Below are 12,275 nucleotides of genomic sequence, written 5' to 3' on the forward strand. Positions count from 1 at the left end.
TAAATCATACAGAATTAAGTGTTTTGAAAATCTAAAATAGCAGAAAGTTTTGTGTGAGGGGTAGGTCTAGAGCAGTGGTTTTCAACCTGTGGGCCGCGGCCCCCTAGTGGGTCGCGATAGTATTGCAGGTGGGCCGCCAATTGCTATTAAAATAAATAATAATATTGTTAATATATGTAAAAATGTCTAAGTCATAACATAATAACATAATTTCATATATATATATATATATATATATATATATATATATATATATATATATATATATATATATATATATACATATATATATAATTAAATAAGCCCGAGTTATTTTCTGTTCATTGCCAGTTCATTCTAGGGCTGTGCGATAGAAATCGTCATAAAATCACGATTTGAGCGTGCACGATTTCTAAATCGCTTTATAGCATGATTTTCCGCAGCCCTGACCTCCCGCAGTATGCCATCCGATCTAATCAGAATGCAACGCGTCTAGCGCGAGAAAAGAACAGACTGGGAATATGCCTACATGACTCCAGGTTCACACACTGTCTGTGATGCGCCTTTTTTTTCCGAGCCCATGTTAACGGATCAGAGTGTTCAAAATGCTGGGGGTATGAGTATATAAATTAAAACGTGCGAAAATAATTAATATCTAGCACATGAGCATAGAGAGAGTTGTGAATGCACAGGACGCAGTTTAAGTGAGAGGAGACACATTTTAAGTGCGCACACTTTCTCCGGGCGAGAGCAGCGTGTATCTGAGCAAGCATGTCTGGTTTTGTGACAAAGCAAAGGAAATCTGCGTGCGAGCAGAGAGATTCGCGCTCGCGTATTAATTTAATGTACTTTCGCTTTACATCAATGCGCTCTTGCTGCTGCTTCTGCACCGCATACACATATACTGTATACGCACTGCTGACGGAGTACGTGTGAACCTGTATAATGTATAACAAATCTATTTCAACACCTGAGGCACCGCTACAATTAATGAGCTCTATGAACAATGTATGGCAAAAAAGAAAAAAAAAAAGTCCCTGGACACAGGATTTATTTATTTATATTTTTTTTGCCATAAGTCTAGAAATTTTGTTACACCTTTACTATAGTGATTATTTTGACTTATGTCTGTTCTAGAGACGTTACAACTTTTTGATAAAGCTATAATTGTTTTCTTTTTTGGAAATATGTTTCAAATTCATCCTGAATGCATTTATGACTGTAAAGCATATCTGTGTGTGTCAAAATTGTGATTAAAATCGAAATCGCAAAATTGATCAAAGAAATCCCAATAGGTTTTTTTTTTTTTGTCCATATTGCACAGCCCTAGTTCATTCAATAAATACAGTGAACAATCTAGCTTCTGAGTACTAAGTTATTAACCCAACAAGAGAGGGGCCAGTTAATTTTTTTGCAGTGGGCCGCGCAAACATATGTGTTTGGATGTGTGGGCCGCTTGTTGAAAAAGGTTGGGAACCACTGGTCTAGAGTAAGCAGATAGAAAATACAATTTGTACAGTATAAAAACAATTATATCTACAGAACGTCCCCGTAAAACCAGGAAACCCAACGTGTGTCTGTGTGTGAGCATGTGTGTGTACAGTACATAGTACATCAGTATCCAGTACATGGTTTAAGGGTGTGAGGTGGTGGTCACAGTCTGCAGCTGGAGTGCATAAGACAGCCACCAGAGGGCACTCCTGTGGTTTTGTGTGAGCACACGGCTTGTGTTGTGTTTGTTTGGTGCCATGTGCTCTCTCCTGCCTTATTGTCTGTCCCCTCCCATTGTCACCTCATTATTGTTTCAGTTGCTCCACCTGTGTCTCCCTCGTTACCCTCCTCATTTATCTCTTTATTTTCTTTATTTATATTATATTATCTTATCTTTATATTATAATATCTTTGACTCCTCACCTCATCTCTCTTCTGGTTCTGGGATGGAACGGATCAGCCAAATGAGGACTCAGCGGAGAATGATCAACCTTCCACTGCCAGCCCTCACTACCAGCAGCCCTCTCTACCAACGTATGCTCCAATTATTGGCATTGAGTTCTGGGACTGGGATTGACCTGAGGGAATTCGCCTTGGAATTCAGGACTGCTGCGGAGGGGCTGGAGTATAATGATGTGGCTCTCAAGAACTTGTTTTCTTATGCCCTTGATAAGCCCATCAGCACCTCGAGGAGGTACGGCACTAAGCACCTGTCTTTTGCATTTGTGGACTTTCTAGCCCACAATGGTAGACAGTCAGTTCCTGAACAGGAGGAGCTTTTTCCTGTTATGGCCGCCAGTCCAGAGCCTCTTCACAAGAGGGCAGCCAGTCCAAAAACTCTTCACCGGGTGGGCCCAGGGCTTTTAAGGCTGGCTTCCAGTTTGGCGGACCCACCGCTGAGGTCTGTGCGAGCTGCTGGCATCTCTAGGCTGTTAACAAGTCCGATGGTCCTGGGGGACCCGACTCCAGTGGTTCCAAGTCCGATGGTCCCAGAGGCCCCTGAGCCACCTGCTCCAGAACAGCCTGAACAACCCACTCTCACTGCTACTGCCATGAGGGCCATTACTGAGCACAGTGCACAGAGCCTCTCGCTCTAACTGCTATTGGCATAGAGGCCATTACTGAGCAACCTGCTCTCCTTGTCTCGACCACAGAGCCACCCAATTTCTCTGCTGCTCCCTTAGTCAAGAAAGCCATCTTCACTTTTCACCTTAGGGCTGTTCTGTGTGCATGGACCACTTCAAAGTTCACTCCAGCTTCCCAGGAGCCTGCCTCAGAGTCCACTCAGGAGCCCACTCCAGTCCAGGAGCCTTCAGAATCCACTCCAGAGTCTGCTCCAGTCCAGGAGAATTCAGAGTCCAGTTATGAACCTGCTCCAGTCCGGGAGCCTTCAGAGTCCAGTCAAGAGCCCGCTCCAGTCCAGGAGCATTCAGAGTCCAGTTATGAACCTGCTCCAGTCCTGGAGCCTTCAGAGTCCACTCATGAACCCGCTCTAGTCCGGAAGCCTTCAAAGTCCATTCATGAATCTGCTCCAATCCGGGAGCCTTTAGAGTCATAAACCCGCTCCAGTCCGGGAGCACTCAGAGTCCACTCAAGAGCCAGCTCCAGTCCATACTAATTGGCCAATTTACTGTTCTAAAATGTTCTATATGTTTCTTAAAAATAAAATATATTGTGTTCAGTGGGGGAAAAAAAGTTTGTTTTTTACCCAGACATTTAAAAATAACATATTTTAGGGCTATAATCGCAATACCATGATACTGTGAAAGCATAATATTTTTATCTAAGGTTATCATACCTTCAGAATCTCATACCGGCCCATGCTTAATAGGGTACAATAGCTGTACAATACCCTCTGTTTTGGTGGGGAGGGGAGGGGGATTCTAAAAGCCTAAACATAAAAAAAAAAAACTATTGAGAATTAGATTATACTAAGACTCTTATACAAGACTATTAAGAAATTAAGGGTAAGGTATAAAACTATTGCACCGTATCAAAACCATTGCTAACAAATCATGTAAAAGTCAAATCTGTCTGGCAATAATTAAAGACTGACTTAATTTTTATCTTTTATCTCATTCAGTTTGACACTCTGGGCAGGCTGTAGTCACCGCTGAATTAAACTTATTGAAATATTGGCTTACTTGCTGTCCTAGGCAAGACTTAATCCAAAAAAACAAAAAACAACAACAACAAAAAATTTTAATGAATCAATTTAACATTTTAAATGGCACAATGGTTTTGGATTTCACATTTAAGATATGTTAGTGTACTGATATCACTTTGTTTAGCAAACTTACAGAGGCTCAGACCCTAACCTCCTATTTTCTTTTCTTTTTTTTCTTTTTATAAACCCAGCAAAATTACAATTGAACTTGGCAGAAAATAATAATCACTTATTGTATGGAAAAGCTACGATAAAAGGCAGCATTTTCATAATAACTCCTTTTCAATAATTTTAGTTTAAAGCAAATGATCTGGAGAACATTTTAAAGTACAAGAATTACAATAAATGCCACTTTCGGACAATTTTTCCCTACAGTACAGTAATAATGCAACTTAATTATCAAAGAAAATTAATGGAATGTGAATATCTTAATGTGAAGGATTAAATCTGCCATTTTTAGAAACTTTTTTCCGTCTATAGTACAGTAATCATGCAAACTTTATTAAAAAGCTGCACTTCTGCATTCCTAAGATATTTGTTTGAAAAATCTGAGTGGGAATGTTCATAAAATTTAAGACATTATTTAACACAGAATAAACTGCCAAACTACATCATCATTCATCACCATCACCATCGCTACTGCTGTTATGACTGAACGAACTTCCTGTCAGACGAGTTCAAACACAAAACGAATTGATTCGCTTGACAAGATCATATTCTAGGTAACCAAACACCAAGTCATCAGTATCCAGAGTTTATTACCTTGATCACAGTGTAGTCCATGACACAGCAAAATCCATTTTCATCTGGCTTTTTAAGAGCAGTAAGATGTCGAATTGTTCAAACTTAAGGTGTTTTAAGCAAGTTCCCCATTCTTCAGTGACCTCGTAGTGAACAAAACGTCATCTGCTTGAGCCGAGTCAAATGACAGTCCTCTCTGCTTCTCTGATTCTCCCCCCTCAGGCCGCTGAAGCCAACACTGGACCCAAACAATAGGTGGCTTCCTTCACAATCCCTCCCCTCTGCCTCCTCCCTCACCGACAACATGTTTCCAATTTCATTTTTCAAACATGTTCTCATCTGTAACAGGCAGCTCATGTGATAATGAGGATGTATTTGCCTCTTTCATCTTAAAAGAATATTCTGTCTTTAATGGACTCAGCTCAATGGACAGCTCAGTTTCCATTTGTCCCACCTCTTCTTTAGAAAAATAAACATTTATTTATATTTCATAAACATTAAAATACTAATTTGTCACAAGATGTAAACTATATGCATGTTAACACGATTTTAGTGTAACTTACTAACCTTTACTGTGTAAAGTTATATCCAACTTCACAAACTATAAAATTACTATAAATTATTTAAACAGCTTTAGAGCTTGAATATTATATATTTACAAAACTATAAGCTTCAATTTCTGCTTTTAAATCCTCCAAAAATTGGCTCTATTCACTTGCATTCAATATGGTGCCCCACTGACAATGGTCTATATTGCTGCGGCACTCATAGTGTCTTAAGAAAATGCAAAAAATCCAACCACTAAGACTGCTGCTGTAACCAAATGAATGGGGCTATGTTTCAATAAGCATGTCAATCAATGGAGAAAGTATCCGTCAGCCAGAATGTTTTAACAAGGTCTCTGTCAGCATGTTTGTCAGTCTCTTCATGCTTGTCAGTCTTTGAATATTTGATGTGGTCCAGTCAAGTCAAAACATGCCAAGTATAAAGATCAATTTTTTTCTAATTGCGAGTACTCCATATACATCACTCATATACAAGGAATTCACAATTTTTCTGCACTAATTAATTTTTCAGGCTATAACAAATTATTATTTTGATAATCTACTTTGATTTTTGCTAACAGTGAAGCATTGCTTGCGTATATTGAAATTATATTGTCCTAACTGAAGAAAGAATAAGAACAAGACATCCACATTGTTTAGCAGATTTTATATATTATAGTAATTTGTATCAGTTCGGTTATCGGTAGGGGTATTAGGATCGATATTTGATTTTTTTTTTATGGTTTTGTTATTTGTTGTTGGGGACCACAAAAGGCACAAAAACATGATAAAGCACCAAAAAGTTTTTGTGCACTATATGTCAAGTGTTCTGAAGCTGTTCTTTAGTTCAATGTGAGGTACAGATTAATATTTAAGTCGTTAAATTCAAGTTCACATAAACTTTTGTTTCCGCTGCGGCTATCTGTCATCCTCCATTCAGCAATCAAACTGTGTGTTGCGCTCGGTTATTACAGTCAAAACAATGAAACTCTCTTCAAGAGCGCACAGTAACTGAGGTTTAAAACTGTTAAAAGAAAAGGCTCAATAAACTAATTCACATATTTAATACACTACGTATCAATATCTCTTCCCTTTGTACTAACTTTTCTATGCGGACTCGGAGGGCTGCGCAACCTGCGCACTTTGACTTTGTGTTGTTTCAAGCGCAACATTCATCATCAGTGAGCAAAGCATGGCAAAACTGACCTACAGCCCCGCCCACTCCCATGAAGCACTACAAATGACGTAATAAAGTTGTTAAGTATTTGTATATATACAGCCAACAACTTAAATTAATGGTTTTATATTTCTCCACATTCTTCCTTGTGGGGAAGTCGTGGCCTAGTGGTTAGAGAGTATGACTCCTAACCCTAAGGTTGTAGGTTCGAGTCTCGGGCCGGCAATACCACGACTGAGGTGCCCTTGAGCAAGGCACCGAACCCCCAACTGCTCCCCGTGCGCCGCAGCATAAATGGCTGCCCACTGCCCCTGGTGTGTGTTCACGGTGTGTGTGTACACTTTGGATGGGTTAAATGCAGAGCATGAATTCTGAGTATGGGTCACCATACTTTGCTGTATGTCACTTTCACTTTTTTTTCCACTTTCATTTTGATTATTTCATTTGCAGTGCTTCATGCGATTGTAGTTCTTTTAATAAAACTTTTAGGTACACAGTCTTGCACCTTTGTGTTTTTGTTTGTTTTTCATGTACTTTTTTACTTCAAATTAAAGCATAGATTTGGGTCATGGCTTATACCAGTTTAAAGAAGACATTTTTATCCTATAAATGGAAAAAATACATCCAGAACTACCGCAGTTGAAAAAAGTGGGCGGGCACCAATGCACTCTATATTGATAATGCAAATTTCCTGTTACCTAGAGTCAGGCTTTTGAAGTACAAAAAAGAAGATTTTTTTTTTAAAATGCAGTATAAATAGTGTTCTGTACTAAAGAGTTCCAGACTTGAAGATGAGTAATAGAGGGATATGGTTTAAGTAACAGATGGACACTTTTTGGTGCAGGTGTCATGATGGCAGCAATTAGCAGATGAGTAATAGCTGCCTGACTCTCCACGGGTAATTCAACTAGTATCATCCTGCCAGATTCTCTTATCATGACCTGGAGCTCAGGAGCTTCATGACAACTGCCTCGGACAACATCTAAATTTGTACTCCAGCAGACATGCGTGACATTATGTCCTCTCCAGTGCGTACCCATGCTCTCGCTCTTGCTCTCACTCTCTCACTCTCTCTCTCTCTGCTTGTGCTCAGCTGGCACGCTTTCTGGGACCAGTGTGTTCACAGTCATTTCATCATCCTGGCACACAATTTTAGATTTTAGATTAGATTAGATTCAACTTTATTGTCATTATGCAGAGTACAAGTACAGAGCTAATGAAATGCAGTTAGCATCTAACCAGAAGTGCAAGAATATAGTGTTTTATATACATAAAAAGTGCAAAATAAGTGAAGCTATGATTTACAGAATGTACAGTGGGGTTGCTATATAAAGTATTGAGCAGAGTATATACAGAATATAAATAGGAATGCAGTGTAGGATTGCATGTACATTATGAACAGAGCAATGTAGGATTATATATACACATTATGAACAGCAGCATCGTGAGAACAGTGGTAATAAATACAGTTGGATGAGTGTGCAAAAGTATTGTTAAAATGAATTCTATGCAAAAACAGTAGTGCAATTATATTTTTATAGAATAGTTTACTGTGCTTTGTACAGTAACAACTAGTTTACAGTGCGATAACTAGAACAGTGTGCAGTATGTGCAAAATATGAGTAGTGCAAATACATGTAGGTAAAGTACTTTGACCAGTGCAGTAATAAAGTACAGTAGGTGCCGGTTAGATTGGTGGTGTGGCGCGTTCAGAAGGGTCACGGCCTCGGGGAAGAAGCTCTTCCTGAGCCTGCTAGTCCGAGAGCGTAGGCTCCTGTAACGTCTGCCGGATGGAAGGAGAGTGAAAAGTCCGTGGTTATGGTGAGAGGCATCCTTGATGATGTTTCTTGCCCTGCCCAGACAGCACTTCTGATAGATGTTCTCAATGGAAGTTAACTGGGTGCCGGTGATCCGTTGAGAAGTTTTCACCACTCGCTGGGAGTGCTTTGCGGTCAGATGCGGAGCAATTGCTGTACCACACTGAGATGCAGTTTGTGAGTATGCTCTCAATGGTACAGCGGTAGAGTTCCACAAGGATCCTGGGATTCAGGTGAACTTTCCTAAGGCTCCGTAAGAAGTAAAGGTGCTGCTGTGCCTTTTTGACCAGGGTGGAGGTGTTATGGGACCAGGTGAGGTCATCAGAGATGTGGATGCCAAGGAACTTGAAACTCGACACACGCTCCACTACAGCTCCGTTGATGTAGATGGGTGTGTGTGCATGACTCCTAGCCCGCCTGAAGTCCACAATGATCTCCTTTGTCTTCTGGGTGTTTAATTCCAGATTGTTGGTGGCACACCACATAGCTTGGTGCTGCACCTCATCCCTGTAGGCTGACTCATCGTCGTCCTTGATCAGACCTACCACCGTGGTGTCATCTGCAAATTTGATTATGGTGTTGGAGCCATAAACAGGAACGCAGTCATGGGTGAATAGGGAGTACAGGAGAGGGCTCAGTACGCAGCCCTGTGGCACGCCGGTGTTCAGGGTGATGATGGAGGAGGAGAGATTATCTAATTTAACAGACTGAGGTCTGTTAGTCAAAAAGTCAAGAATCCAGTTGCAGATGGATGTGCTGATTCCAAGCTGGCTGAGCTTGGAGATCAGCTTGGGAGGGATTACAGTATTAAATGCAGAACTGAAATCAATGAACAGCATTCTCACATGTGTGTTTTGACTGTCCAGGTGGGTGAGGGCAGAGTGAAGTGCCGTTGAGATGGCGTCCTCTGTTGATCTATTGCAGCGATAAGCAAATTGAAATGGGTCTAGTGTAGCAGGGAGACAGGATTTTAAGTGGGATGCAATCAGCCTTTCAAAGCACTTGGCAATGATGGGGGTGAGTGCAACGGGACGGAAGTCGTTAGGTACCGAGGCAGTGGAGTGTTTCGGTACTGGTACGATGGTGGAGGTTTTGAAGATAGTGGGGACAGTTGTTTGGGCCAGGGACAGATTGAAAATGTCCGTGAAGACCTCAGCCAGCTGCTCCGCACAGGCTTTAAGCACACGACCAGGTATTCCGTCAGGTCCAGCTGCCTTCCGTGCATTCACCTTACACAGAGTGGAGTAAACAGCTGAGGTGGAGAGTGTGAGGGGCAGTTCACTGGATTGATGCTCAGCTTTGAGTGAGATCTCCTTATTATTTTTATCAAAACGAGCATAAAAGTGATTGAGCTCGTCAGGGAGGGAGGCAGTGCTGGAGGGGGCACAGTGTTAGGTGGTTTGTAGTCTGTGATAGATTGTATGCCTTGCCACATACGCCGGGGGTCTGAAGAATTGAAGTGTTCTTCAATCCTCTGTTTATGTGCGAGTTTGGCCTGGCAGATACCCTTCCTCAGGTTGGCTCTGGCTGAGCTGTAAGCCTCCCGGTCTCCAGACCTGAAGGCTGCATCTCTTGCTTTGAGCAGGAGGCGAACCTCTCTGTTCATCCAGGGCTTCTGATTGGGGAAAATTTTTATTTTTTTGTGTGTGGTCACTCTGCCCACACATCTGTTGATGTGCTCCAGGACAGAGTTGGTGTAAAATGTCAATGTTAATTTGAGAGTCTGTGGTGGCCTGGGCAGCAAACTCACTCCAGTCTGTGTGCTGGAATTGATGTTGAAGAGTGGAGTCAGCACCTTCCAGCCAGATTTTAACAGTCCTTATTGTAGGTTTCACACATTTGATGACTGGGGTATACATGGGGGAGCAGGAACAAAGAGAGGTGGTCAGACTGACCCAGGTGGGGGAGGGGTGTGACTTTGTAGGCATCAGTCACATTAGTATAAACGTGGTCCAATGTTTTATGTCCCCTTGTAGTGCAGGAGACATTTTGGTGAAATTTAGGGAGAACAGATCTTAAAGTGCAGTGATTAAAGTCCCCAGCAACAATAAAGGCTCCATCCGGGTGCAGGGTTTGTAACTTGCTAATAGCAGCACAAAGTTCTTTCATAGCCACGTTAGCATTAGCATCCGGAGGTTCATAAACTGCAGCAGCAATAATGCAAGTAAACTCACGTGGTAGATAGAATGGCCTGCACTTGATAATCAGGAACTCCAGATCAGCAGAGCAGTAGGTATCAACAATGACAGAGTCTGTGCACCATGATTTGTTTACATAAATGCATACTCCACCACCCTTGTTTTTACCAGAGGTTGCTGCTACTCTGTCAGCCCTGAAGAAAGAGCGTCCATCCATATGCACCACGCTGTTTGGGACATCGTTGCAGAGCCATGTTTCAGTGAAAAACATAAAACATTACAGTCCATAAGCCATTTCTGTGTGAGGGTCCAGATCTTTAGTTCGTCCATCTTGTTCATCAGAGACCGTACATTGGCAAGGAAGATGCTGGGCAGAGCTGGTCGATGTGGATTTAGCCTTAGCTTAGCACGCAGCCCTCCACGCATTCCCCGTCTTTGTTTACGGTCTCGACGCCGACGCCGAGCACTTCCGGTCGGTGCGAGTGATCCGCTTGTCCGCGGTGATCTCAGTAGCTCCGGTGGGAGTTCGCTGAAGTCGAAAGGATGGTCTAAAACTACGTTGGAACACCGTTTGTTGATGTCCAAAAGTGACTGTTTACTATAGCTGTAGTTCGCATAACTGAATCGCGCGAACACGAATGAAATAACCAGGTAAATTAACACTATTATCCGAAATCTGGTAAGACGCTGAGCCTCGCGATGTGTTCGCGCCGCCATCTTGATCTCTCACAATCTCACAATCACCTTCTAGCTAAATCACACCTAATTAAGTCACACAAATATGGAGTTTTAGTGTGTTTTTAAATTAAATTTGGCCCTTTATGTAATGCAGTGAAGTTACTGTCATTTCAGTTCATGCTAATAAATTCAGGGTTATATATCTTTTGATTATCAGCATTGGCCGAAAAGTTTTTCTGTTTGGCCGATAAGTGTCAGAAGTAGCACTTTTGTTTGGACAACACTGAGACTTACCAGATTTCAGATGGCACTGTTGGTATGGTTTGTATTTGCTTCCTTTTTATTACTGTTTTTAATTTCAACAATTTCGTAACTTGTGAAAATACTATAATAAGACTACACAATCAAAAACTTGCTATATAAAGTACAAATCTTTTTTTTTCATACAATTTTTTTTTTTTAATTCTTTTATTTAAATAGTCTGATATCGTATAAATTAGCTTTATATTGTCCATTAGCCACTCTGCTCTCTAAGATATCACCACTGGCCATTAAAACGTATAAATATTTCATGTTTCAGCTGTTTGATTTGTTATTTTTGTATGTGAAAAAAAGGGGAAAAAAATCGAAAATTCAATGACTAATTGTAAATGTACCCGCACCTTTAGCCAGCTGAAATGTTGCAACCATAAACAACACAAAATGTGTTATCTTTTATAGATCAACAACTATATTTATATAGCAATAATTAACTAAGAAATATATATTTCTTAAATAGTTTTGAGTGATCCCAGTGAGTTATTCACTTCTACCAGTTCAGTGAAACAAACAGTTTGCTCAAATGAATCCTATCCAACCCTACTGTCTGCTAGACAATATCTTTAAAGGGCAAATAATCAGCACGAACACGTCGCCTCTGGCTCTAGTGTCAAAAACATGCGCCTCTGCCGTCTCAGAAATGCATTTCTTGTCAGCATGTGATGTTATCCTGTCATCCAGTGAGTGTTGTGTTTGGCCTGAAGCACTGAATCTGTGTGCATGTGCACTGGTGAATTAATAAAGCAATAAACATCAGATTATACACATGAAAAGCTGTTGAGGTGCTTCCTTGACACTGTACCTTGCTGAGCCACAAGCTATTCAGAATTTAAAGTAGGTCAACTACAGTCAAGCCACCTTATAAAGACATCAGCTAGACTCAATGCATTGAAGCTATTATTTAATCAGTGCAGGTGAAGGACCTTGTGTTTCAATTAAGGTGACCACATAAAATACATTCATTTAGCAACTAAAAACCAGAATACACTCTATTTTTATTTTAAAAAACTGCATTTGGGAACACAACATGTAACAACCATATTTCCATATACTTGCAATAAGAGGCGCTTAATAAAGAAGAGGAAGAAGAAAAAAAGAAGTTATTGGAAACACCATCTAGACTGAAAACAGCTAAACTACTGTCAGAATACTAATGAATATTACGAGTACAGTAGGTAGCATTGTTACTCGCCCACACCGATCTAAAGAAAAACATGTGTGACA

General features: G+C 40.9%; 1 protein-coding gene across 2 annotated transcripts in view; it reads right to left on the reverse strand.

Annotated features, from left to right (window-relative positions):
- Positions 1 to 12,275, reverse strand: part of LOC109061020 (prickle planar cell polarity protein 3-like) — a 50,826-nt gene that overhangs the window by 25,296 nt on the left and 13,255 nt on the right. Inside the window, exon 1 of one of the 2 annotated variants that reach the window (XM_042730153.1) lies at positions 4,400 to 4,957. The exons of the other annotated variant lie outside the window; for it this stretch is intronic. The gene's annotated coding sequence lies outside the window, so the exon portion shown is untranslated. Of the gene's footprint in view, positions 1 to 4,399; positions 4,958 to 12,275 lie in introns of those variants that run through there. 2 annotated transcript variants of the gene reach the window in all.

Source organism: Cyprinus carpio, chromosome B8 (genome assembly GCF_018340385.1).
Source record: "Cyprinus carpio isolate SPL01 chromosome B8, ASM1834038v1, whole genome shotgun sequence".
Lineage (NCBI taxonomy): Eukaryota > Metazoa > Chordata > Actinopteri > Cypriniformes > Cyprinidae > Cyprinus > Cyprinus carpio.